The sequence below is a fragment of the Dendropsophus ebraccatus genome, chromosome 10 (genome assembly GCF_027789765.1).
Source record: "Dendropsophus ebraccatus isolate aDenEbr1 chromosome 10, aDenEbr1.pat, whole genome shotgun sequence".
Taxonomy (NCBI): Eukaryota; Metazoa; Chordata; class Amphibia; order Anura; family Hylidae; genus Dendropsophus; species Dendropsophus ebraccatus.
Genome location: NC_091463.1, coordinates 12,084,889 through 12,112,099, shown reverse-complemented (window position 1 = coordinate 12,112,099; position 27,211 = coordinate 12,084,889). Strand labels below are relative to the sequence as shown.

Sequence of the window (27,211 nt, the reverse complement as noted above, 5' to 3'; positions counted from 1 at the left end):
CTCATCTTTACCTGTACTACTACTACTACTTCTACTACACCCCTCATCTATACCTGTACTACTACACCCCTCATCTATACCTGTACTACTACTACACCCCTCATCTTTACCTGTACTACTACTACACCCCTCATCTCTACCTGTACTACTACTACTACACCCCTCATCTTTACCTGTACTACTACTACTACTTCTACTACACCCCTCATCTATACCTGTACTACTACACCCCTCATCTATACCTGTACTACTACACCCCTCATCTTTACTACTACTACACCCCTCATCTGTATTACTACTACACCCCTCATCTATACCTGTACTACTACTACAGCCCTCATCTATACCTGTACTACTACAGCCCTCATCTATACCTGTACTACTACTATTACACCGCCCCTTCATCTATACCTGTACTACTACACCCCTCATCTATACCTGTACTACTACTACTACTTCTACTACAGCCCTCATCTATACCTGTACTACTACACCCCTCATCTATACCTGTACTACTACTATTACACCGCCCCCTCATCTATACCTGTACTACTACACCCCTCATCTTTACCTGTACTACTACTTCTACTACACCCCTCATCTATACCTGTACTACTACAGCCCACATCTATACCTGTACTACTAATTCCCCTCATCTTTACCTGTACTACTACTAATGCCCCTCATCTGTATTACTAATACACCCCATATCTATATCTGTACTACTACACCCCTTATCCACTATACCTCCACTACTACACTCTACCTAGATGGAGGCACCATGTGTCCCGCTATCCCCACCCCCACCCCCTCGCTTATCCCGGAAATGCCCCTGCCTGCATGTGTCCCTGCTACATAGAGGATACATATATACAGCAGTACATAGAGGATACATATATACAGGGGGAGGCATATATACAGTAGTACATAGAGGATACATATATATACAAGAGTACATAGAGGAGACATATATACAGAAGTACATCGAGTGATATAAACTATTGTAAAAATACAGTAACCCCAGCTTTCCCAGCATCTTGCGTAGTAGTCAGTATAATGGAGGTCACCCAGCTTTCCAGCATCTTATACTCAGTATGATGGAGGTCACCCAGCTTTCCCAGCATCTTATACTCAGTATGATGGAGGTCACCCAGCTTTCCCAGCATCTTATACTCAGTATGATGGAGGTCACCCAGCTTTCCTAGCATCTGTCTATGGGACCGTTTTGTGTCATCACTGAGCCGCCCCATAGACTTATACAGGAAAGTGAGTTCTGACCCTTTCACAGGGCACAGTAGGATATTTGGTCACCAATGACTGGAAGGACCGAAGATGTTATAGGTAAGAGGTTAGAGGCCAGAGTGGTCCTTTAAGGATGGGCTGCCAGCCTGCTACTCATGGGCCAGTGCTGTGTACTTGCCCCCCGGGCTAAAATTTGCCAGCCAGCCCCTGATAAGGGTCCATGTACTCAGAAAGATTATCTGACAGATTATCTGCCAAAGATTTGAAGCCAAAGCCAGGAACAGACTATAAACAGAGATCAGGTCATAAAGGAAAGCCTGAGATTTCTCCTCTTTTCAATTCCATTCCTGGCTTTGGCTTCAAATCTTTGGCAGATAATCTGTCAGATAATCTTTCTGTGTAAATGGACCCTAAGTGAGCGTGCTCTGTGACCTGTGAAGAGGTCATTTCACAGGGAGCTGCTATTGTCTCCTCTATCTACTGGTGCCACATGATGCTGCAATGCTGTACAAATCACTTTACAGCAGCCTCCTCTTATCACTACAGACACAACAGGAAGTCTCAGCTTAGTTTTTAAACATTTTATTATTATTTTATAATATAGATAGAAATAATGAAAATTAAAACAAATGTCACCAAAACTTCTTAAAAATATCTTTAACATAAAACAATAAGTCATTTTCTGATGACACATTCCCTTTAAGGGTCTAGTGGGCGTGTTCAATAAATGAGGACCACCCACTGGACTACTAAGCATAAAATTAATTCATTCCAAGTTTTAACCCTCAAAACTGTCAATGGTCTCATATATATCGTCTCAGCTCCTCCTGCTCTAGAACATGATGCTGGCGGATCAGGCGGCTTGTGTGATGTGACAAGTACAGTGAGACTATGGTATAGGATGGCGACATTCCTTGTTCCAATGATTTGGGGCATCCCAAACTGACCATTCTCTGTAATGGGAGGACTAAAGGTAACACGCCAGGGCATGATGGGAGTTGTAGTTTTCTTGAGAACAGCTGGAGATCCTCAGGTTGGGGAACACAATATGTTACCCAATATCTGCAAAGGTTCCAATGATCTCCACTTACACTACGACAAAACATCATGTACTACAATACAAAATCACAGGATGGATCTTAGATTTCCATATCACTGGAGGGGGTGACCCCTGGGACCCCCTGAGCTCCTTTAAAGGGACAGTAGCCCTGTTTTATACCTGCAGTTTTCCCTGCACAGCTCCCCCCAGCCAACTGGCTGTGCAGGGAACTACAGTTAACCCCTTCATCTTGAACAGCTACAGCCCCTTTTATCCCAGGATGGCCAGGGGTCCCAGCAGCTGATATAACCCCCAGTTATATCTCATGGCTCATTGGTCAGACATTTAATTCTTTCTACCTCCAATAGGTGGCAGTGAAGAGCACGCTTTTTTCCTCGTTTGCATAGTTTTTTCCCATGAAGCATTGCATGGCTTATAATACTCCTTGCCCCAGTCTCCTCAAGGAGACCCACTACCCCTTCAGTCCCACTTTATAAGATGGTAATACCCCCTCAGTCCCACTTTATAAGATGGTAATACCCCCTCAGTCCCACTTTATAAGATGGTTATACCCCCTCAGTCCCACTTTATAAGATGGTAATACCCCATTTAAGGTCAAAATTAATTTAAAACAGAAAGATGGCGAGGATCTTCTTCCCCTCCGGGTGTGTAATAATCTGGGTGATGCCCCCTGGTGGTGCCCCGTACGGCTATTGTACTTACAACCTATCAGGCGCTTATACTTTACGTTTTTCGACTTCTATTGTTCCATCTATATCCCAGGTTACGAAGCTGATCCCCCCAATCCCCCTGATCCCCTCAATCCCCCAACCCATCACACTACATCCTCAGGCGAGCAGCAGTTTACGAGGACTTTGTCCAGACTTTTTCCAGTGTCCTGTACCTTTAAAAGGCAAAGCAGATGCAGTGGCCCCCCTCTGTCTCCCCTCCCTTCCCTCCTCCTCCTCCTCCTCCTCCTCTCCTTGTCTCCAGCCGGAAGGGGGATGTGATGTAAAATCACAGTCAAACTTTTGGAAGATCTCTCAGATTATTACAAAACAGAACTTATCAAACCCCTGTAAAAGATTCGGCTGGAGGGCTATCCGCAGAGAAGGGGGGGAATCATTTCGAGGGACGGTGGAGACCCCCCTGGACACCCACTCTCACCCACAGGTCAGTTGGAAACTTTTTTCTCCCCCCCTTGGCTTGTGGGATTGTGTGATCGGAATGACAAACAGCGAGATGTTGCAGGAACAATGGTGAGGATGGCGAGAGCACACAGCTGCCACTATTTGGGGAAGTAGCAGAAACTTTAGAATTTTTTTATTTTTTTAATTAAAAAAAACCCATACTATTGAGGTGTTGGGAGCATTTACAAACATTCAAACTTTTTGTAAACTTTCAAAAACATTCAAAGTTTTCTATTCTGTTTAAGTAGAATATTTATCTATTTATTTATTTTTTATTGAAGGTTTAGAATTTTTGTCCTATTTTCAGTTTTTCTTCCTGCCCCCCCATCCCCCATGTGAACACGGACCCCCCCCCCCCCCTCAGTTTTACCCCTGATCATTACTGATTCCCTGTGCACTCACTTATAGGATGATCAATTCTAATGAAATCCAACAACTGTGCAGGACCTTTGGGATTATTAGTCAGTGACCAGTCCAATCCCGGGTGACCTCATAGACAGCAGATGATTGGTGCACGGGCACATTAGTGGTTATATTGGGCAAATGATTGATTGCTTTGGGGGCTTTGGAGCCATTGGGTCCAGAAAGTTTTTGCACCCTGATACCCTTGTATGCCATGTCACTTATATTGGGCTGGTTGTCTCCTGATTGATCCTATGGATGTAGCTATTACTTGATGTATTGTACTGAATGTCTCTTTCCTTTACTTCTCCTATCGCTGTCCAGAATATCTGATGGCCTACTGATGCCAGATTTAGTGATTTTTGCCATTATTATGTTGTATTTTTTCCTGCAAACAGCGCCACTCTTGTCTACAGGCTGTGTCCGGTATTGCAGTCCATCACTTAGGGATGATAGGGATGAGGGTATTACACCACACAACCCATTGACAGGAGTGGCACTGTTTTCGTAAAGAATATAAAAACCTATCCGAATTTTAGAAGGGAGCCTATTATATGACACACCGCAGACTTCCTGTCCTGTTATCCCATTGGCCGCTGTTTCCCAGTACCTGTATTATACTGGTTTTCTAACACTACTTAACCTTATCTTAGAGCAGGCAATTCCATGAACTGCGGCTCAATTCTGAATTCTGTTCATCCAGCTCTTCCTGGTTCATGACCTGACTGTCAGTGATACAGTAAGGACTGACACAGAGAGGCTGTTGGGAGGTGATCGGGGATGGCTGTAATGGCCGCCATAAGCGGTGGTCACTCGGCATCCATCACCTGACCATAAGAACTTGCATCGCTCGGAGAATGTCGGATTCCGCCTGTACCGAGGTTTCCGAATTACTTTTCATGTGATATTTTTTTAAGTAATTAAGAATTTGTGACAGAATCTCTCAGCTATTCCGCGGTAACCGTTTAATTGTTATGATTCACCTTCCATAGCAACAATTGCCAGGGTAACCAAGGTGACGGCGCACCATTCTGTTCTTGTCTAGAGGTGGAATCATGTCAGTTCCCCTTTAAGGGGCATTCACAGGATCCACAATTACGGTCTGTGGAATTCTGAACTCCAGGCATCATGTTCTGAAAACTTTGCGCTCCTATACTGACAGAAGCACACAGCTGTGTCAGTACAGTAGCGCCAAGTTTACATTTTTTTGGAGCTTCCGGCATTATCACGAATTAGGACACTGTATGGCCCTGTTATTAGGGCACTGTATGGTGCGGTTATTAGGGCACTGTATGGCGCTGTTATTAGGGCACTGTATGGCGCTGTTATTAGGGCACTGTATGGCGCTGTTATTAGGGCACTGTATGGTGCGGTTATTAGGGCTCTGTATGGCGCTGTTATTAGGGCACTGTATGGCGCTGTTATTAGGGCACTGTATGGCGCTGTTATTAGGGCACTGTATGGCGCTGTTATTAGGGCACTGTATGGCGCTGTTATTAGGGCACTGTATGGCGCTGTTATTAGGGCTCTGTATGGCGCTGTTATTAGGGCACTATATGGCGCTGTTATTAGGGCACTGTATGGCGCTGTTATTAGGGCACTGTATGGCGCTGTTATTAGGGCACTATATGGCGCTGTTATTAGGGCACTGTATGGCGCTGTTATTAGGGCACTGTATGGCGCTGTTATTAGGGCACTGTATGGCGCTGTTATTAGGGCACTGTATGGCGCTGTTATTAGGGCACTGTATGGCGCTGTTATTAGGGCACTGTATGGAGCTGTTATTAGAGCACTGTATGGCGCTGTTATTAGGGCTCTGTATGGCGCTGTTATTAGGGCACTGTATGGCGCTGTTATTAGGGCACTGTATGGCGCTGTTATTAGGGCACTGTATGGCGCTGTTATTAGGACACTGTATGGGGCTGTTATTAGGGAACTGTATGGCGCGGTTATTAGGGCACTGTATGGCCCTGTTATTAGGGCACTGTATGGCCCTGTTATTAGGGCACTATATGGCGCTGTTATTAGGGCACTGTATGGCGCTGTTATTAGGGCACTGTATGGCGCTGTTATTAGGGCACTGTATGGCGCGGTTATTAGGGCACTGTATGGTGCTGTTATTAGGGCCCTGTATGGCGCTGTTATTAGGGCCCTGTATGGCGCTGTTATTAGGGCACTATATGGCGCTGTTATTAGGGCACTGTATGGCGCTGTTATTAGGGCACTGTATGGCGCTGTTATTAGAGCACTGTATGACGCTGTTATTAGGGCACTGTATGGCGCTGTTATTAGGGCACTGTATGGCGCTGTTATTAGGGCACTGTATGGCGCTGTTATTAGGGCACTGTATGGCGCTGTTATTAGGGCACTGTATGGCGCTGTTATTAGGGCACTGTATGGCCCTGTTATTAGGACACTGTATGGGGCTGTTATTAGGGAACTGTATGGCGCTGTTATTAGGGAACTGTATGGCGCTGTTATTAGGGCACTGTATGGCCCTGTTATTAGGGCACTATATGGCGCTGTTATTAGGGCACTGTATGGCGTTGTTATTTGAGTACTGTATGATACTGTATGGCACTGTTATTTGACTACTGTATGATGCTATATGGCGCTGTTATTTGAGTACTTTATGGCACTGTTATTTAAGTACTTATGATACTGTTATTTCAGTGCTGTATAATACTGTATGCCGCTGTTATTTGAGTACTGTATGGCGCTGTTTGAGTACTGTAAGATACTGTATGGCACTGTTATTTGAGCTCTGTATGATACTATATGGTGCTGTTATTTGAGCTCTGCATGATACTGTATGGTGCTGTTATTTGAGTACTGTATGATACTATATGACGCTGTTATTTGAGTGCTGTATGATACTGTACGGTAGTGTGGACGGAACGGTACTGTATGGCGCTGTTATGTGAGTACTGTATGATACTGTATGGCAGTGGCGTAGCTATAGGGGTCGCCATGGCGACCGGGCCCCTACGCTAGGGGGGCCCGCATGGCCCCCCTTGCCACTTCCTCCTGTGCTCCCCCAATTCGGGGGAGCCGCGGCAGGGGCAGTTAAATGCCCCCTTCCCCCCGTGCAGTTAAATGACCTCTTTAAGTTCAATGAGCTTCCGGGATGCCGGCCCTGGCCGGAAGCTCACTGATGCAGAACCGCAGGGCCTGGACTTCTCCTCGCTCCTCCTCGGCAGCTGACATGTGACGTCATCATGTCACATGTCAGCCGCCGTGCAGTAGAGAGGAGAAATCCGGGCGCCGCGCATCAGTGAGCTTCCGGAAGCTCACTGAACTGAAGAGAAGCTGCCAACATTTTTTTACATAAATGTTGCGATGGGGGGGCTGCACAGGGGGTCTATACAATGGGGGGGGGGGCTGCACAGGGGGTCTATACAATGGGGGGGGGGGGCAGCACAGGGGGTCTATACAATGGGGGGGGGGCACCACAGGGGGTCTATACAATGGGTGGGGGGCTGCACAGGGGGTCTATACAATGGAGGGGTCGGCACAGGGGGTCTATACGATGAGGGGGGTCTGCACAGAGGGTCTATACTATGAGGGGGGTCTGCACAGGGGGTGTATACTATGAGGGGGGTCTGGCTGCACAGGGGGTGTATACTATGAGGGGGGCCTGGCTGCACAGGGGGTGTATACTATGATGGGGGCTGCACAGGGGGTGTATACTATGAGGGGGGCTGCACAGGGGGTCTATACTAAAAGGGGGGATGCACAGGGGGTCTATACTATTGGAGGCGGCTACACAGGAGGTCTATACTATGAGGGGAGCTGCGCAGGGGGTCTATACTATGGGGGGTACACAGGGGGTCTATACTATGAGGGGGGGGGCTGCACAGGGTGTCTATACTATGAGGGGGGCTGAACAGGGGGTCTATACTATGAAGGGGGCTGCATAGGGGGTCTATACTATGAGGGGGGCTGAACAGGGGGTCTATACTATGAGAGGGGCTGCACAGGGGGTTTATACTATGAGGGGAGCTGCACAGGGGGTCTATACTATGAGGGGGGCTGCACAAGGGGTCTATACTATGGGAGGGGGGCTACACAGGGGGTCTATACTATGAGAGGGTTACACAGGGGGTCTGTACTGTGGGGGATCTAAACAGGGGGTCTATACTGTGGGGGGCTACAAAGGGGGTCTATACTGTGGGGGGCTACACAGGGGGTCTATACTGTGGGGGGCTTCACAGGGGGTCTATACTGTGGGGGGCTACACAGAGGGTCTATACTGTGGGGGGGGGGCTACACAGGGGGTCTATACTGTGGGGGGGCTACACAGGGGGTCTATACTATGGGGGGCTACACAGGGGTCTATATCTACATTATCTGTACTCAGAGATATCACTGTGTTGTCTGTGGTGTTACATAGGACTGCAGGTGACATCTACATTATCTGTACTCAGAGATATCACTGTGTTATCTGTGGTGTTACATAGGACTGTAGGTGACATCTACTACATTATCTGTACTCAGAGGGATATCACTGTGTTATATGTGGTGTTACATAGGACTGCAGGTGACATCTACATTATCTGTACTCAGAGGGATATCACTGTGTTATCTGTGCTGTTACATAGGACTGCAGGTGATATCTACTGCATTATTTGTACTCAGATATATCACTGTGTTATCGGTGGTGTTACATAGGACTGCAGATGACTACTACATTATCTGTACTCAGAGGGATATCACTGTGTTATCTGTGGTGTTACATAGGACTGCAGGTGACTACTACTCAGAGGGATATCACTGTGTTATCTGTGGTGTTACATAGGACTGCAGGTGATTTCTCCAGGTTGCAGAAGTTCAAACTTCATCGTGCCTGCTGTTTATTATGGGAGTTTTGCAGCATGTGGCTCTTCAGGTTGCAGCACTACAACCCCCATCATATCCAACTGGCAGTTCATGATGAGAGTTGTAGTTTTTCAGCTGGAGAGTCAAAGATTGGAATACAATGATTAGACAATGACGCAGTACAGTCCATTAATTATAGAGGGCAGTAGTGCAGTACATGAGGTGGAGGCAGTGACAGTGCATTAGAACATGGTGGTACATTAGAGTAATTGGATATAACGTTAGATAGGACTTTACCTGATCAGGTGAGATGGGGGGGCCCAAGCTAACATTTTGCACCAGGGCCCATCAGCCTTTAGCTACGCCCCTGCTGTATGGTGCTGTTATTTGAGTACTGTATGGCGCTGTTATGTGAGTACTGTATGATACTGTATGGTGCTGTTATTTGAATACTGTACGGTACTGTGTGACGCTGTTTTAGTACTGTATGAGGCTGTGTAAGTTCTGTATGATACTGTATGGCGCTCTTTAAGTATGATACGATACTGTATGATTATGTTATTTGAATACTGTATGATACTGTATAGGGCTGTTTGAGTACTGTATGATACTGTATGGCACACTTATTTGAGTACTGTATGGCACTCTTATTTGAGTACTGTATGGCGCTCTTATTTGAGTACTGTATGGCGCTCTTATTTGAGTACTGTATGGCACTCTTATTTGAGTACTGTATGGCACTCTTATTTGAGTACTGTATGGCACTCTTATTTGAGTACTGTATGGCGCTCTTATTTGAGTACTGTATGGCGCTCTTATTTGAGTACTGTATGGCGCTCTTATTTGAGTACTGTATGGCGCTCTTATTTGAGTACTGTATGATACTGTATGGTGCTATTTGAGTTCTGTATGATATTATACGGCTCTGTATGGCATAAGATATGATACTGTATGATTCTGATATTTCAGTACAATATAATACTGTATGATTCTGTTATTTGAGTACTGTATGATACTGTATTGCGCTGTTATTTGAGTACTGTATGATACTGTATGGCGCTGTTATTTAAGTACTGTATAATACTGTATGGCACTGTTTGAGTACTGTATGATACTGTATTGCGCTGTTTGAGTAATGTATAATACTGTATGACGCTGTTGAGTACTGTATGATACTGTATTGCGCTGTTATGTGAGTACTGTATGATACTGTATGGTGCTGTTATTTGAGTACTGTAACGTATGTGTGATGCTGTTTTAGTACTGTATTGGGCTGTGTAAGTTCTGTATGATAGTTCTGTATGGCGCTTTTTTAAGTACGATACTGTATGATTATGTTATTTGAATACTGTATGATACTGTATAGGGCTGTTTGAGTACTGATATTATACGGCTCTGTATGGCATAAGATATGATACTGTATGATTCTGATATTTCAGTACAATATGATACTGTATGATTCTGTTTGAGTACTGTATGGCACTGTTTGAGTACTGTATGATACTGTATTGCGCTGTTATTTGAGTACTGTATGATACTGTATGGCACTGTTTGAGTACTGTATGATACTGTATTGCGCTGTCATTTGAGTACTGTATAATACTGTATGGCGCTGTTATTTGAGTACTGTATGGCACCGTTTGAGTACTGTATGATACTGTATGGCGCTGTTATTTGAGTACTGTATGATACTGTATGGCACTGTTTGAGTACTGTATGATACTGTATTGCGCTGTCATTTGAGTACTGTATAATACTGTATGGCGCTGTTATTTGAGTACTGTATGGCACCGTTTGAGTACTGTATGATACTGTATGGCGCTGTTATTTGAGTATGTGGTGTACCCCTGGATTGTTGTGTCGGAAGAGCAGCCGGCCGCCTGCTTGGTGGGGAGGTATGAGTCCACTCCGGTGATGGTTGGCTGAGATACAGCCGGACCTTGTGGTGTTATATTGTGACGCCAGTGCTGATTGGGGACACAAGTGTGGGACACACCTGCTTTTATTTTACAAGGCCAGTTGTACCTTGTTCCCCTGTGGTCAGTGTCCTGCGGGGTTGCTACGGGTCCCTTGGGTTAGTGGAATCACGGATGAACTGAGTGGTGTAGTGACCCTCCCGGACTATCGGATCTGCCACTCACACAAAGGGGAAGTGTCCCAAGGTTGCTGTGTGTACTGTGTGGGTGTAAGGTGAAAGATCACAGAGTCTCTTTATCATAAATAAAGCTGTTCTTTACTGGAAAGTGCTTGCTTGCAGTAGGTTACAGGATTATAATGTTTCTCCTTATAAAGTACTAGATAATACTCTTGATAAAACACTTGTAGATAAATACTTGGAAATACAGCAACCGAATCTGCGATAGGAATACAGTGTGAGATATAGTCATGCCGACTAAGTAGCTTGTAGAGTGATGCAGAGTAGCAGAGAGGAGGATGTCGTGAGAGTCTTATCTTAAGTAGTAATGTGCTCTGCCGGGATGTTGGAGGATGAGGTAGAAGAATACTTAGAAGAAGAAGAAGACCTGTGCCCGTGTATTGACCTTTGATTAGTCTTCACACCACCTTATGCCCACTAGACTCGGCTGAACCTTCCTAGAGGGTGACACAGGCCCCAGACCTTGTTACCTGGGATGGAAACAAAAGTAATAATTTTAAGATTAAAAAAAAAAAATAAACTATTTAAACTATTAAAATTAAACTATTAAAATTAAACTTAAACTATTTTTAAAACTTTTCTTTCGTTTTATTTAATTCCCCCCCCCCAATTTTCTTCTAATGATTCTATAAATTTCCATAATTTAATATCCTCTTTCCTTTCTTTTATATATTAAAAGATTACTTTGATATTAATGTTTTATATTATATTTTATAAATTTTCCTTTACACTTTTCCTTTTTTTTATTATTTAATCTTCTCCCTTAGCGTCTTTGTACTGTTGACCTATTATTGTAGATGACATTGTCCGTGACCATGATGATGACCGGCAGAGTTCCCTTTAATCTGTGCGGCCGCCAGTCGCCCGCTCAGTGGCATAAGATTTTGCCCCCCCTGTAAGTAAAGTGAGTATTAATGTGTACTATGTAAGCATTGCCACTCACTACTGTACCGGAGCAGGAAATCCGGACGGAAATCCCTGCTCCTGTAAGTACATTTTGTAGCGTACTACGTTATGTATGTACAGAAGAGCGGAGCACGTCTTCTCCTGCGGGCATCACGTGATGACGTAATGTCGTTGTGAGCCACCCGCCACTACAGGAGGGTAAAGAGGCCGGCCGGCGTTGGAACGGAGGACAGGTGAGTGGGATTTTCTTTTTTTACTTGGACTTGGCACAGACAAGGGGCATTACTTTGGGGACAGAGGGTTTAATAGGGTTGGGGTAGTTTAATATACTAGGTGCATCCAAGAGGGAGGGTTAACTACAACACTGGGGGCATCCTGGAGGGGACAAGGGTTAACTACAATACTAGGGGCATCCGGGAGGGGGGGAGGGGTTATAGTACTAGGGGCATCCTGGCAGTGGAGCATAGGGGGGGGGGGGCTTAAAACTCTATAGGGGAACAGGTGGCCTCTACTATATGTGCTGGAGCAAGAAACCTGAAATGTTTCTCTCACAGATCCTGGAGAGAGAATTTGTGGCCAGGAGAAGACTTCAAGAGGAAAAACGAGCAACTGATCAGAGAAGGTGCCCCACGTGAGTCACTGGATGTAACTGTGCTGTAATCATGTAAAGATGGTGATCGGATGCTGTGTAAACCAATATAACTAAATTTCTTAATATTGCATCTAATCTGCCTCAGACGTACATATGAATGTACACAGACTGTCCCACTACAAATAATTTGCTATCTTACATTATTAGACTAAGGTACCTATGTTCCTGTGTTAAGTTTTTGGTCGGTCCAACTTTGGTTTAACATTGCTCAGCTCACTTGCCATTCTGCTCAGCAGTGGCTGAAGCTTAGAGGGAACATTGATGACCGGCCATATGTTTTATATAACGGGATCCTGATCCCCGGCTTATAAGCTGGGTATACTGTCCCCGCCATGACACAGATCAGCTTGGAACATTGTGTGCTGTTCCTATGAACGCTCTCCGCTCTACCTGCCAGGAGCAGCTTTGTGCCCTCAGTGCTGCGCTCCTCTGTGCTGACACACGCACTTGCTGCAGCCACCACAACCCTCCTCAACTGTAATTTGAGCAAATGGAAATCTTGTTCCCCACTGCCAGCTGCTTAGCTCAGGCATTTTAACAAGGCCACAAATATGAAGTGGTAGAGATAGAGGGTCCGCCTGGTCCGGCGATGAGCGTGGGATCCTCTCTGGTATCTGCTGGTCACAACCACCTGATTAATACATCTTGTCATTAACCTTGTTAGTTGTTAATTGTTAAGAGTGATTCCCCTTTAAATCCACTTCCTTAGTTACCTCTGTTTCTAGGATAGTTGGGGGAACACCAATATGGCCGCCATTGCACCTATCCTCCTACATCAGGGATGAGGAACCTTTGACCCTTCTGCTGTAGCAAAACTAAAGTTCCCATCATGCCTGGACAGCCATTACATCCATTGTTGGCTGCTTCTTGGGGTTGCATCAAAGGTTTATGGTCTAGAGGGGGATACAATATAACCTCATGGCGGGTCACCTGATAGTGGGTTACCACCAACTCAGAGCTGATGCTCTCTATCTACATGTATGTCAGGGGCTGTGGTGGGGTGCGGTGCAGAAGAGAGGAGTATGGGGGGGATACAGGCGGAGGCCGCACTCGTCTCTGGCTTGGTCGCTGTTATATAAGAGCGGAGGCCTGAAGCACATGAGGTCATCCTGACTTCTCCAAATACTCCTGTACATCCCGGGACATAGCGAGAACATTCTGCGGATAATTCTCTGCATCGAAACCACATTATATTACTACGGCTACTCATCCAATGGAGGACGGCGACTTACTGAGGGCCAGACACATGGCCAACTATCTATCTCCTATTATCTATCTCCTATCTATCTATCTAGAGAAAAATACTCCGCAGCACTCAGGTAGTGAAAAAAACGTGCAACACGTGGATTTATTCCATATAACGATATACAGCAACAGAACAAGTGATACACTTGATAATGGCGTAGGAGACCCCGAAACATTGTGTATCACTTGTGCTGTTGCTGTATATCATTATATGGAATAAATCCACGTGTTGCACGTTTTTTTCACTACCTGAGTGCTGCGGAGTATTTTTCTCTATTTGACCCAATCCTTGTTCTGGGATTAGTCTGCTGGCACCCACATACGTCTCTAGAGGAGTTCTGCCCATCTCAACTATCTATCTATCTCCTATCTAGAAGATAGATATGCAGCTCTCCACTTAGGATACTATTGGGGAGTATTAGGTAGCCCCTCTTTGATGATCCTATACCCTATAGACAGGGGCGTCTGGCCCATTTCATCTATTAGGCTGTTATTCTGTAATCGTTGTGGTGAGGACACCAGATCTTGTATTATTTGAGCCCTGAACCCCCCAGCTGCTGATTTTATTATAAGGGGGTCTTAGATGACTGATCATGGTGGATGAAAACAATGTCCGCTCCACAGCAATGAGAGGGAATTATTGTAGAAACCACATGACAGAGCGAGGGTGACCCCACATCTTATGACTTGTGTTTCCCCCATACAATGTGAGAATCATTTGGCCAGGTGATTTGGTGAATGGTGTCGTCCATTGTATAGTCCAGCGCTTGGTGCCCATTCTTGGCTGGGACCCTCTGCCATATACAGTATCTTGGTTCATCCTGATCCAGACGTATGGATAGGATTCCAGCAGAGCGGTAAGGACTAACACACGTAGAGAGGTAGACGTGCAGGATGTAATGAGACGTTCCGGATCTTTGGAAAGCTGAGTGAGCCCCTTCTTAGCCTGACTCCATGCTGTGGGGGTGACGCCAGGCCTTATCCCCGCTGCCCTCTCTTCTCCCTGTTTGCATGTTGTGTAGAGCTTGCCTGGCAGGGGGGAGAGATTCCTGTGGTTGAGGGGTCATCTGGGGAACGTATTCTGCTGCTTTGTCCTTGTGTTATTGTCTCGGCCCCGTCAGCCTCCTCCTTCCAGATGTCCTCCCTCTCTTTAAATTCCTTGATATCATGAAGTCTGTGAGAGGTCTGGACTCCTTCACCCGCCATAGTGCGCTCTGGTTTCCTAGGATATACTGATGCCTCCTGATATATGAATACAATGACAGAACAGCGGTAAATGCTGACACACCGAAAACCGGGGAGCATAGGAAGCTATTGAAGATTGAGCAGGCGGTCAGGGTCTGTGGAAAGCTGGGTGATGTCTGCAATGACACCTCTTTACTATCTATAATGGCTCATATAATCTATGATTACTATAGTTAGTAAAAAGGGAGCATCACTTTAAGACTTAAAGAAATACTCCAGGTACAACAAATACACTATGTGGTGACTAGTTTAAGGTCTTTGGGGTGGAGCATGACATAGGGATTGTCTCATTTTTGTTCTTTATGTTTTACTCTGCCCCTCATCTTCTGCACTAGGCATAAACAATGTAGCCATGTTAAGTGTAGTGTTCCTTTAAGCCTTAAAGTGATACAGACAGTGTTCACAGCCATGTCCAGGCATGATGGGAATTGTAGTTTAGCAACAGCTGGAGGGCTGTAGGTTTGACACCTGCGTCTATAGATGTAGCAAAAGTTAACATGGGGGGTGGGGGGCGCTGTTGGGGGGGGGGGATTAGATTGACCACCAAAGACACAGGAACCGTATAGCTGTGCACAAACCCCCTCATTGTTTACTAATGTATGAGCAGCACCGGACTTCCCCTTTAAGTTGTATGTTTATCCAGCAGACCAGATCGGACAGTCCGTTCTGATGACTCTTTAGTCTCTTTCATCACCTCCTTAAAACAAAAAATGGACACTAAGAACTTAAACAATTTAAGAACCCCCGAGGAGCGGATCAGGACGTTACTGACTGTCGTCCAAGAGTGTCTGTCTATGCAAACCACCATCTGTGAGCCTGGAAGTGCAGAGACCCCCCCCCCCCCCTCCTTACTGGTTCTGGGAGTGGTTTGTTATATTGTGGGAGGGGCTATGCTAATCAGACAGGATGAGTTTTGCAGGTGTGTCCTGGATTAGGTATATACTGTGCTGATATGGTCACCTATCAATCATGTACGACCCAACTCTATTTCTAGGCCCAGGAACAACATTGTTATACTGGCTTGTAGTAGCATGGTGGGGGATGGGAGATGGGGAATGGGGGGGATATAGGTGGTAAAATACTTTCCATCAGGTCATTGCTTCTGAGTAGACATATCTGGCTGAATGAGATCCCACAGAGCAATGATGTCATGTGTACAAAACCACAGGAATAATTTAAGATTCTTTATGTCTATTTTAGTTTCCTGATTATATTTTTGGTCCTGAGGAGAAGCCTGAATGTATCTACGAGTCCCGTCACCTTATAATTCCAGTCGGTGTTTATAAACAATAATATATCTGCTATATACTGCTTTTATATATAAGAATATAACTACTATAATGTGTGTAGGAGAAGCACGTAGTAGCACTCACCAGTAGTTTTCAGCTTACTGTCTTTATTCATTCCACGGGAGAGGGGAGAGGAGGTAGGTGCAGACGCGTCCTGGGACGGCCGTTTCGGGGTACGCCCCCTTTGTCAACCAGGTCCCCATGGAATAGGACCCCACGGAAGGATCGGGACTGAGTTTACCAAAAGACTTCCTCCATTACAGTGCTGTATTCCTTTGGTGTGGTGCGGGTCACTACATCTCATCACAGCATAACTACTATAATACTGCTCCTATATACAAGAATATAACTACTATAATACTGCTCCTATATACAGGAATATAACTACTATAATACTGCCTCCTATATACAGGAATATAACTACTATAATACTGCTCCTATATACAAGAATATAGCTACTATAATACTGCTCCTATATACAGGAATATAACTACTATAATACTGCCTCCTATATACAAGAATATAACAACTATAATACTGCCTCCTACATACAGGAATATAACTACTATAATACTGCCCCTATATACAGGAATATAACTACTATAATACTGCTCCTATATACAAGAATATAACTACTATAATACTGCCCCTATATACAGGAATATAACTACTATAATACTGCCCCCTATATACAAGAATATAACTACTATAATACTGCTCCTATATACAGGAATATAACTACTATAATACTGCCTCCTATATACAAGAATATAACTACTATAATACTGCCTCCTATATACAAGAATATAACTACTATAATACTGCTCCTATATACAGGAATATAACTACTATAATACTGCTCCTATATACAAGAATATAACTACTATAATACTGCCCCTATATACAGGAATATAACTACTATAATATTGTACCCATATAACTACTATAATACTGCCCCTATATACAAGAATATAACTACTATAATACTGCCCCTATATACAAGAATATAACTACTATAATACTGCCCCTATATACAAGAATATAACTACTATAATACTGCTCCTATATACAAGAATATAACTACTATAATACTGCTCCTATATACAAGAATATAACTAGTTTAATACTGCTCCCTAATACAGCCCCATAGGAATATAATTTCTATAATATACAGTATATTAGTTGCAGTATTATGCGGTCTCTCTTGGTACATATACTGTGCGGTGTCTGTAGGGTAACATGCAGCCAGGACACGGTGTAATTGATGGAAATGATACAATGTAATCTGCGGCTGCCTTCCTTCCTGTGCCATGTCGGCCATCACTTACAGTCATTGTGATTTCTGTGCACTGAAGGGTTTATGGCGGTATAACAGATAACAACTTATGGGGAGCACAATCTTTTGGGAAATAGCCGAACTTGATGTGTTTGGGGGTTTGCGGGATGTGAGTAAGATCCGGTCAGGAAAGGAGCGATGGAGAGAGAATGTCACAGATGTGAAGGACGTTCTACCGCAAATGCAGAGATAGGGTGAAGACTGTAGACCGGGTGATCCTGGCCGCCATGGGAGCCGGGCTCCTTCACCAGATCATGGATTCTGTTGGGTTTTTAGTGTCTTCCTGGTTTCTTTAGGTGTTGCATTAGTTTCTTGATGGTCACTGACTGATCCTATATCTCGTACATTACAATGAGGTGGTTCTTTTTATATTGAAGAAGATCTTCAGTCTGGTCACATGGGGACAATGTGGTGGCAAAGGGGCTTAGATGGGTCCAAGGATATGGAGACAATATGGTGGTGAGGGGTATTAGACTGATCCAAAGATATGGGGAAAATGGGATCTCTGGGTGGCCTGGCCCAAATGTACGGGGACAATGGGGGGGGGGGGGGGGTAAAGGTGGTTCAGACTGGTGGTTAAGACCAACCTTAAGATTTGGGGGCAGTGTTGTGATGAGGTGGTAGTCTACACAAAGGTAGGGGGCAATGGGGTGGTGGCTCGGAGGGGAATTAGGATGACAAGGCACTTTAGACCGACCCAGACACATAGGGGCAATGGGGTGGTAAAGAAATTTGGCCGAAAAATATTGAGGTGATGAGGCGGTTTAGACTCAAGCACAGTAGTTTCTGGTAGATGGTGACGAGGAGGATCGGCCTGAAGGTTTAGGGCCGTTCCCCCTGTGTCTCCTCACATACAGCTAAATTAAATGCTGTGAATAAACCTGGAGGTAAATAGCTGCCCATATACCCATCTAGGTGCGCCCATACTGTTCATTGACTTCTCTAGTTCCACCACAAGGTGTCAGTGTCTTATATATGCTTTTATGTACTGCACAGCTGAAGCCAACAAAGGATTACTGTTTCCTATATATTATGCGCTTTTATTGTCCAATGGAGATGCTCTTTCCCTCTCCTGGTCCTCTCCACTACTCACAGGGTCTCCTACACATCCCTGTAGGAAGTAGTCACTGTGTGGGAGGAGGTGTAGCTTTAGTCTTACCCAGATTATCGTGGGAGAAGGACACACAGAGCAGACGTCTCTGCTGTAGCCAAGCCAGGGCCTGGCTCTGCCAGGACCCTTGTTCGGGACAGAAGTCTAGTTCAGACAGTGTGTTAGTGAGGTGGTGAGAAACATGTGTATGAAGCAACCAGAGACACTCAGATTCTCCAGTCTATCTATTATAACCATTATGTAGCGCTAGGCACTACAGGAGGGAGAAAGTCGGCAATAAACCCAGCCGATGCCGAGAACTACTCTAAAAAGTGCAGGGCAGTATCCTACAACACAAGAGGAGCTAGCCTGGATTAAACAAAGCTACCAGATGGTGTACTTATTCTATGTCGCAGTGCAAGTAACCCCTGAAAGTCTCAGAGACTTAGCTTCACCCAGATAACCACGGCTGGGGCTTGTACCACCCTAGTAGGATGAGTGGCTTGATACTGTAGGGCAGCAGGTGGTCAGACATTAGGCTAAACATGGGTACAGGTGTCACTCTCGCTCTCAAATATTTCTAAAAAGTTCCGGCAGAGCACAGTACTACATTGGGTTGGGACTCCCCTGACGAACTCTTCTACGCTGTTCCACTCTACTCCCAACTCTACAAGCACCGCTACAACTACCTCTACTACATTCTGCTGTTCCAAGTATCTCCACAGCACACACCAACTTAAGCACTAAAGTCTGTATCCAGATTATCTATTTGCTGCCAAAGTGTTGTATATTATCCAGAGACGGCACAGTAAGGCTCTTCTAATTTTATCACTGGGACTCAGTCATCTCTTCATCCACACCAGCACCTATACACATCCACCACACACCATGGGTCATTTTTTCCCCTTCTGTGGGTGATGGTACCAATAGTCCGGGTGGGTCGATTGTCACTCAGGACTACCGTGACAAGAGCCCAAGGGGCCCATCACAGCCCAGCAGGTCACCGACCATTTTGGGGATTACAGCCAGTCACACTAAAAGCAGGTACTAACATCACTAGCACTGGCATCACAACATTACCACCCCGGGCTGAGCTGTACAACACATGCCACCAACCACCACAAAAGTGGTGTCACCAGTAACACCTTAGCACGTCACCAGTCGAGTACCACACATACCCCCTCCCATACATACATACATACACCATAGTATGGGCCTTTCTTTACATCCTATACCATGGACACGACAGCGCCCTCCCCTCCACTATACTACCAGGGATCTGATAGCACCCTCTATTATACCAGGGACTTAATAGCGCCCTCTATAATACCAGGGACCTGATAGCACCCTCTATTATACCAGGGACTTAATAGCGCCCTCTATTATACCAGGGACCTGATAGCACCCTCTATTATACCAGGGACTTAATAGCGCCCTCTATAATACCAGGGACATGATAGGGTCCTCTATAGTACCAGGGACCTGATAGCGCCCTCTATTATACCAGGGACCTGATGGCACCCTCTATAATACCAGGGACATGATAGGGTCCTCTATAGCAGTGATTTTCAACCTTTTTTGAGCCGCGGCACACTTTTTATACTTAAAAAATCCCGGGGCACACCACCAACCAAAATGGCACAAAATGACACTAAAACAGTACATATTATACATATAGTTCACGGAGTTCACTCTTGGGGGTTTTAAATCAGCTTCTTATCACCACAAGAGCTGCTTTTTAAGCCCTCAAGAGTGACATATGCCGGGCAGAGATCCTTTCAATAAATTATTCATTTTAAAAAAGTGAAATAAAAAAGGATAACCCCCTCATATATACAATCCCATGTAACCTCATACATACAGTGCCATGTATTCCCATATATATATATATATATATATATATATATATATATATATATAAACAGTCCCATGAAAACTCATACATACAGTCCCACGTATATGAGCACATAATTATCAGCACCATATACTGTGGTGATGTGCACTGTATAGCCACAGTATATGGTGCTGAAAATTATGTGGCTCATATAACTGCAGTATAAAGGGGTACAATGAGAAGTACTATGGCCATGAGGCCAGAGTACAAGTGCCCCCTGCTTTGCCCTCATACAGTAATAATGCCCCCTGCAGTATGCCCCATATAATAATAATGCCCCCTGCAGTATGCCCCCATATAATAATAATAATGCCCCCTGCAGTATGCCCCATATAATAATAATGCCCCCTGCAGTATGCCCCCATATAATAATAATGCCCCCTGCAGTATGCCCCCATATAATAATAATGCCCTCTGCAGTATGCCCCCATATATTAATAATGCCCTCTGCAGTATGCCCCCATATATTAATAATGCCCTCTGCAGTATGCCCCCATATATTAATGCCCCCGGCAGTATGCCCCATATAATGCCCCCTGCAGTATGCCCCCATATAATGCCCCCTGCAGTATGCCCCCATATATTAATGCCCCCTGCAGTATGCCCCCATATATTAATGCCCCCTGCAGTATGCCCCCATATAATGCCCCCTGCAGTATGCCCCCATATAATGCCCCCTGCAGTATGCCCCCATATATTAATGCCCCCTGCAGTATGCCCCCATATAATGCCCCCTGCAGTATGCCCCCATATAATGCCCCCTGCAGTATGCCCCCATATATTAATGCCCCCTGCAGTATGCCCCCATATATTAATGCCCCCTGCAGTATGCCCCCATATATTAATGTCCCCTGCAGTATGCCCCCATATAATGCCCCTTGCAGTATGCCCCCCATATAATGCCCCCTGCAGTATGCCCCCATATATTAATAATGCCCTCTGCAGTATGCCCCCCATATAATGCCCCCTGCAGTATGCCCCCATATATTAATGCCCCCTGCAGTATGCCCCCATATATTAATGCCCCCTGCAGTATGCCCCCATATATTAATGTCCCCTGCAGTATTCCCCCATATATTAATGCCCCCTGCAGTATGCCCCCATATAATGCCCCCTGCAGTATGCCCCCATATATTAATGTCCCCTGCAGTATGCCCCCATATAATGCCCCCCGCAGTATGCCCCCATATAATGCCCCCTGCAGTATGACCCCATATATTAATGCCCCCTGCAGTATGCCCCCATATATTAATGCCCCCTGCAGTATGCCCCCATATAATGCCCCCTGCAGTATGCCCCCATATAATGCCCCCTGCAGTATGCCCCCATATATTAATGCCCCCTGCAGTATGCCCCCATATATTAATGTCCCCTGCAGTATGCCCCCATATAATGCCCCTTGCAGTATGCCCCCCATATAATGCCCCCTGCAGTATGCCCCCATATAATGCCCCCTGCAGTATGAGAATATGCACCAATAGTTTTAAAAAAAAAACAACAACAAACCATCATACTCACCTAATCGGCGCTGTGTGTTCTCCCTCCTCTTCAGGCTCCGTCCTGTGAGCCGCGGCGACTGAACCTCCGGCAGGCGTGATGACGTCACATCATCACGCCTGCCGGAGAGGTCACGTCCCGGCCTCCCATAGGCTGCTGGCATGAAGTGCCGCGGCCTATGGGAGTCAATGTCAGAGCAGGACGCTGACAGGTCCTGCTCTGACATTGTGCGCGATTGAATGTTTCGCCCGCTCACTGTGTGAGCGGGCGGAACATCAATCCATCGGCATATCCCTAGAAGCTGCGCGGCCGCAGCTTCTAGGGATATTAAAGGGACAGTTTCTAATTTCCGACCGGGATCCCGCGGCACAGCTGGCGGGTTCTCACGGCACACCAGTGTGCCGCGGCACCCCGGTTGGGAAACGCTGCTCTATAGTACCAGGGACCTGATGGCACCCTCTATAATACCAGGGACATGATAGCGCCCTCTATTATACCAGGTACCTGATGGCACCCTCTATAATACCAGGGACATGATAGGGTCCTCTATAGCAGCGTTTCCCAACCGGGGTGCCGCGGCACACTGGTGTGCCGTGAGAACCCGCCAGCTGTGCCGCGGGATCCCGGTCGGAAATTAGAAACTGTCCCTTTAATATCCCTAGAAGCTGCGGCCGCGCAGCTTCTAGGGATATGCCGATGGATTGATGTTCCGCCCGCTCACACAGTGAGCGGGCGAAACATTCAATCGCGCACAATGTCAGAGCAGGACCTGTCAGCGTCCTGCTCTGACATTGACTCCCATAGGCCGCGGCACTTCATGCCAGCAGCCTATGGGAGGCCGGGACGTGACCTCTCCGGCAGGCGTGATGATGTGACGTCATCACGCCTGCCGGAGGTTCAGTCGCCGCGGCTCACAGGACGGAGCCTGAAGAGGAGGGAGAACACACAGCGCCGATTAGGTGAGTATGATGGTTTGTTGTTGTTTTTTTTTTAAAACTATTGGTGCATATTCTCATACTGCAGGGGGCATTATATGGGGGCATACTGCAGGGGGCATTATATGGGGGGCATACTGCAGGGGGCATTATATGGGGGCATACTGCAGGGGACATTAATATATGGGGGCATACTGCAGGGGGCATTAATATATGGGGGCATACTGCAGGGGGCATTATATGGGGGCATACTGCAGGGGGCATTAATATATGGGGGCATACTGCAGGGGGCATTAATATATGGGGGCATACTGCAGGGGGCATTATATGGGGGCCTACTGCAGGGGGCATTATATGGGGGCATACTGCAGGGGGCATTAATATATGGGGGCATACTGCAGGGGGCATTAATATATGGGGGCATACTGCAGGGGGCATTATATGGGGGCATACTGCAGGGGGCATTATATGGGGGCATACTGCAGGGGACATTAATATATGGGGGCATACTGCAGGGGGCATTAATATATGGGGGCATACTGCAGGGGGCATTATATGGGGGCATACTGCAGGGGGCATTATATGGGGGCATACTGCAGGGGACATTAATATATGGGGGCATACTGCAGAGGGCATTATTAATATAGGGGGGCATACTGCAGGGGGCATTATATGGGGGGCATACTGCAGAGGGCATTATTAATATATGGGGGCATACTGCAGGGGGCATTATATGGGGGGCATACTGCAAGGGGCATTATATGGGGGCATACTGCAGGGGACATTAATATATGGGGGCATACTGCAGGGGGCATTAATATATGGGGGCATACTGCAGGGGGCATTATATGGGGGCATACTGCAGAGGGCATTATTAATATATGGGGGCATACTGCAGGGGGCATTATATGGGGGGCATACTGCAGAGGGCATTATTAATATATGGGGGCATACTGCAGGGGGCATTATATGGGGGGCATACTGCAAGGGGCATTATATGGGGGCATACTGCAGGGGACATTAATATATGGGGGCATACTGCAGGGGGCATTAATATATGGGGGCATACTGCAGGGGGCATTATATGGGGGCATACTGCAGGGGGCATTATATGGGGGCATACTGCAGGGGGCATTAATATATGGGGGCATACTGCAGGGGGCATTATATGGGGCATACTGCAGGGGGCATTAATATATGGGGGCATACTGCAGAGGGCATTATTAATATATGGGGGCATACTGCAGAGGGCATTATTAATATATGGGGGCATACTGCAGAGGGCATTATTATTATATGGGGGCATACTGCAGGGGGCATTATTATTATATGGGGGCATACTGCAGGGGGCATTATTATTATATGGGGCATACTGCAGGGGGCATTATTATTATTATATGGGGGCATACTGCAGGGGGCATTATTATTATATGGGGCATACTGCAGGGGGCATTATTACTGTATGAGGGCAAAGCAGGGGGCACTTGTACTCTGGCCTCATGGCCATAGTACGTCTCATTGTACCCCTTTATACTGCAGTTATATGAGCCACATAATTATCAGCACCATATACTGTGGCTATACAGTGCACATCACCACAGTATATGGTGCTGATAATTATGTGCTCATATACGTGGGACTGTATGTATGAGTTTTCATGGGACTGTTTTATATATATATATATATATATATATATATATATATATATATATATATATATGGGAATACATGGCACTGTATGTATGAGGTTACATGGGATTGTATATATGAGGGGGTTATCCTTTTTTATTTCACTTTTTTAAAATGAATAATTTATTGAAAGGATCTCTGCCCGGCATATGTCACTCTTGAGGGCTTAAAAAGCAGCTCTTGTGGTGATAAGAAGCTGATTTAAAACCCCCAAGAGTGAACTCCGTGAACTATATGTATAATATGTACTGTTTTAGTGTCATTTTGTGCCATTTTGGTTGGTGGTGTGCCCCGGGATTTTTTAAGTATAAAAAGTGTGCCGCGGCTCAAAAAAGGTTGAAAATCACTGCTCTATAGTACCAGGGACCTGATAGCACCCTCTATAGTACCAGGGACCTGATAGCGCCCTCTATAGTACCAGGGACCTGATAGCACCCTCTATAATACCAGGGACATGTAGGGTCCTCTATAGTACCAGGGACCTGATAGCACCCTCTATAGTACCAGGGACCTGATAGCGCCCTCTATAGTACCAGGGACATGTAGGGTCCTCTATAGTACCAGGGACCTGATAGCACCCTCTATAGTACCAGGGACCTGATAGCACCCTCTATAATACCAGGGACCTAATAGCCGGGCACTTGTAGCTTTAAGTCTCCTTAAGTCTTGCGGACTTGCTGTGTAACAGAATCCTCCTTGGCGCCGTCCCCCGGTATTCATTTTCCTCCAGTTATAAATGTGGTTTTTCTGACCTGCTCTGAACCTCTGTAAAGCCGAACATCACATCCAGCGTCTATTATCCCTACCATGTCCTTGTCTGCAGGCGGCTGATCATTGCTGGACTACTACTTCCAGAGAGAGATAGAGAGCTAGATAGATGTATAGATAGATAGATGTATAGATAGATAGATGTATAGATAGATAGATGTATAGATAGATAGATGTATAGATAGATAGATAGATAGATGTATAGATAGATAGATGTATAGATAGATAGATGTATAGATAAATAGAGAGCGAGATAGATGAGAGATAGATAGATAGAGAGATAGATAGATAGATAGGAGATAGATAGATAGATAGATAGATAGATAGATAGGAGATAGAATATAGATAGATAGATAGATAGGGAGATAGATAGGAGATAGATAGAGAGATAGGAGAGAGAGAGATAGATAGGAAATAGATAGATAGAGAGATAGATAGATAGAGAGATAGGAGATAGATAGAAAGATAGATATGAGATAGATAGATAGGAGATAGATGGATCGATAGAGAGATAGGAGATAGATAGAAAGATAGATATGAGATAGATAGGAGATAGGAGATAGATGGATCGATAGAGAGATAGGAGATAGATAGAGAGATAGATAGAGAGATAGATAGGAGATAGATAGAGAGATAGATAGAGAGATAGATAGATTGTGCTGCGGGAAATGTCAGGTGACTCCCCAGAGAATGTGATGATCGGGGTCTCGGGGGGTCCGGTGATGGGGGATACGTGTGCTCTATGTATGGGGGTTGGCAGCGATGATCCTTCCTGGCTGCTGCCTCTCCTGCCATGGATTGCTGCCAGGGTAAGGAGTGGCACTTTCAGCATTGTTCCCCGCGGCTGTCTGCAGACAAAGACCTGCTTAATTCTAGAACCTTCCTCCGATTCTCATCCCTGGATTCCAGACAAATCTGATAGTTGACGGACAGTCTGATGAAATATTGAGCCCCGGCCTGTCTTCTACCCTCTTAACCCTTTACTGTCCAAAACTACACTCAACTTTGTACATCCTTGTACACCCACAACCTAGAAGGTAGCTGGAGATCGTATGGTTCACCACTGAATGAAGCTTCTATGGGGGGCGCTACTGAGCCCTCTTGGCCCCATTCAGTCCTTCCTGTACTGACCCTATGAGCATGCTTCCCTCAGGTGTAGGGCCTGTACACGTCTATGAGGCCTGGATGACTCCATAGTGTTAAGGTTAAATTTATATGTTGACCTCTCTCTATGGAGAGAAGCCAAAAACCCAGGTAAAGGATGGTTTTTTAATTATATCTAGAGTTGGAATCCTGCAGTATTCCCAGCTCGTTACTTATACGTCATGGACACAGATAAGACAATGTATCATGATTATAAGCCTGGAGAAATGGCCCAAGTTTTATTATGGTAATCACATTTTATAGACAGATAAAATATAGGGCGGTAACAAATGCTAATAAGACATAGATGAGGCGGTGCTAGTGATTTAGATATTCAGTCATGCGCAATGGCATCTATATTAGTATTCATTATTATTATTCAAAAAGGTTAGAACAATACATTCTCTGCAATGATACTTTCACATTATTCCCACTGTAACAGACAGGCAGCTTTCCTCTGAGAATGGCCTTGAACGCTGATAAACATGTCTCTGAGGGAAATAGTTCTTGAGACAAAACATTCTTTCTAGTGTCATATCAGAAGTTTTCCAAGGTAAGAAATGGTCCAACTATAAGTTAACCCTATCAGGGACTCTCTAATGTGCTGGAGCTTCTGAGCAAGAGGCCTATATATATGTAGTCATACAGGTACGGTGCAGGTAGGTAAAATCGTATC

At 45.5% G+C, this 27,211-nt stretch overlaps 1 protein-coding gene across 3 annotated transcripts in view; it reads left to right on the top strand.

Annotated features, from left to right (window-relative positions):
- Positions 1-3,275: 3,275 nt before the first annotated feature.
- Positions 3,276-27,211, top strand: part of LOC138802408 (discoidin domain-containing receptor 2-like) — a 98,518-nt gene continuing 74,582 nt past the window's right edge. For all 3 annotated transcript variants that reach the window (XM_069985675.1, XM_069985678.1, XM_069985674.1), the window contains exon 1: positions 3,276-3,454. The gene's annotated coding sequence lies outside the window, so the exon portion shown is untranslated. The remainder of the gene's footprint in view (positions 3,455-27,211) is intronic.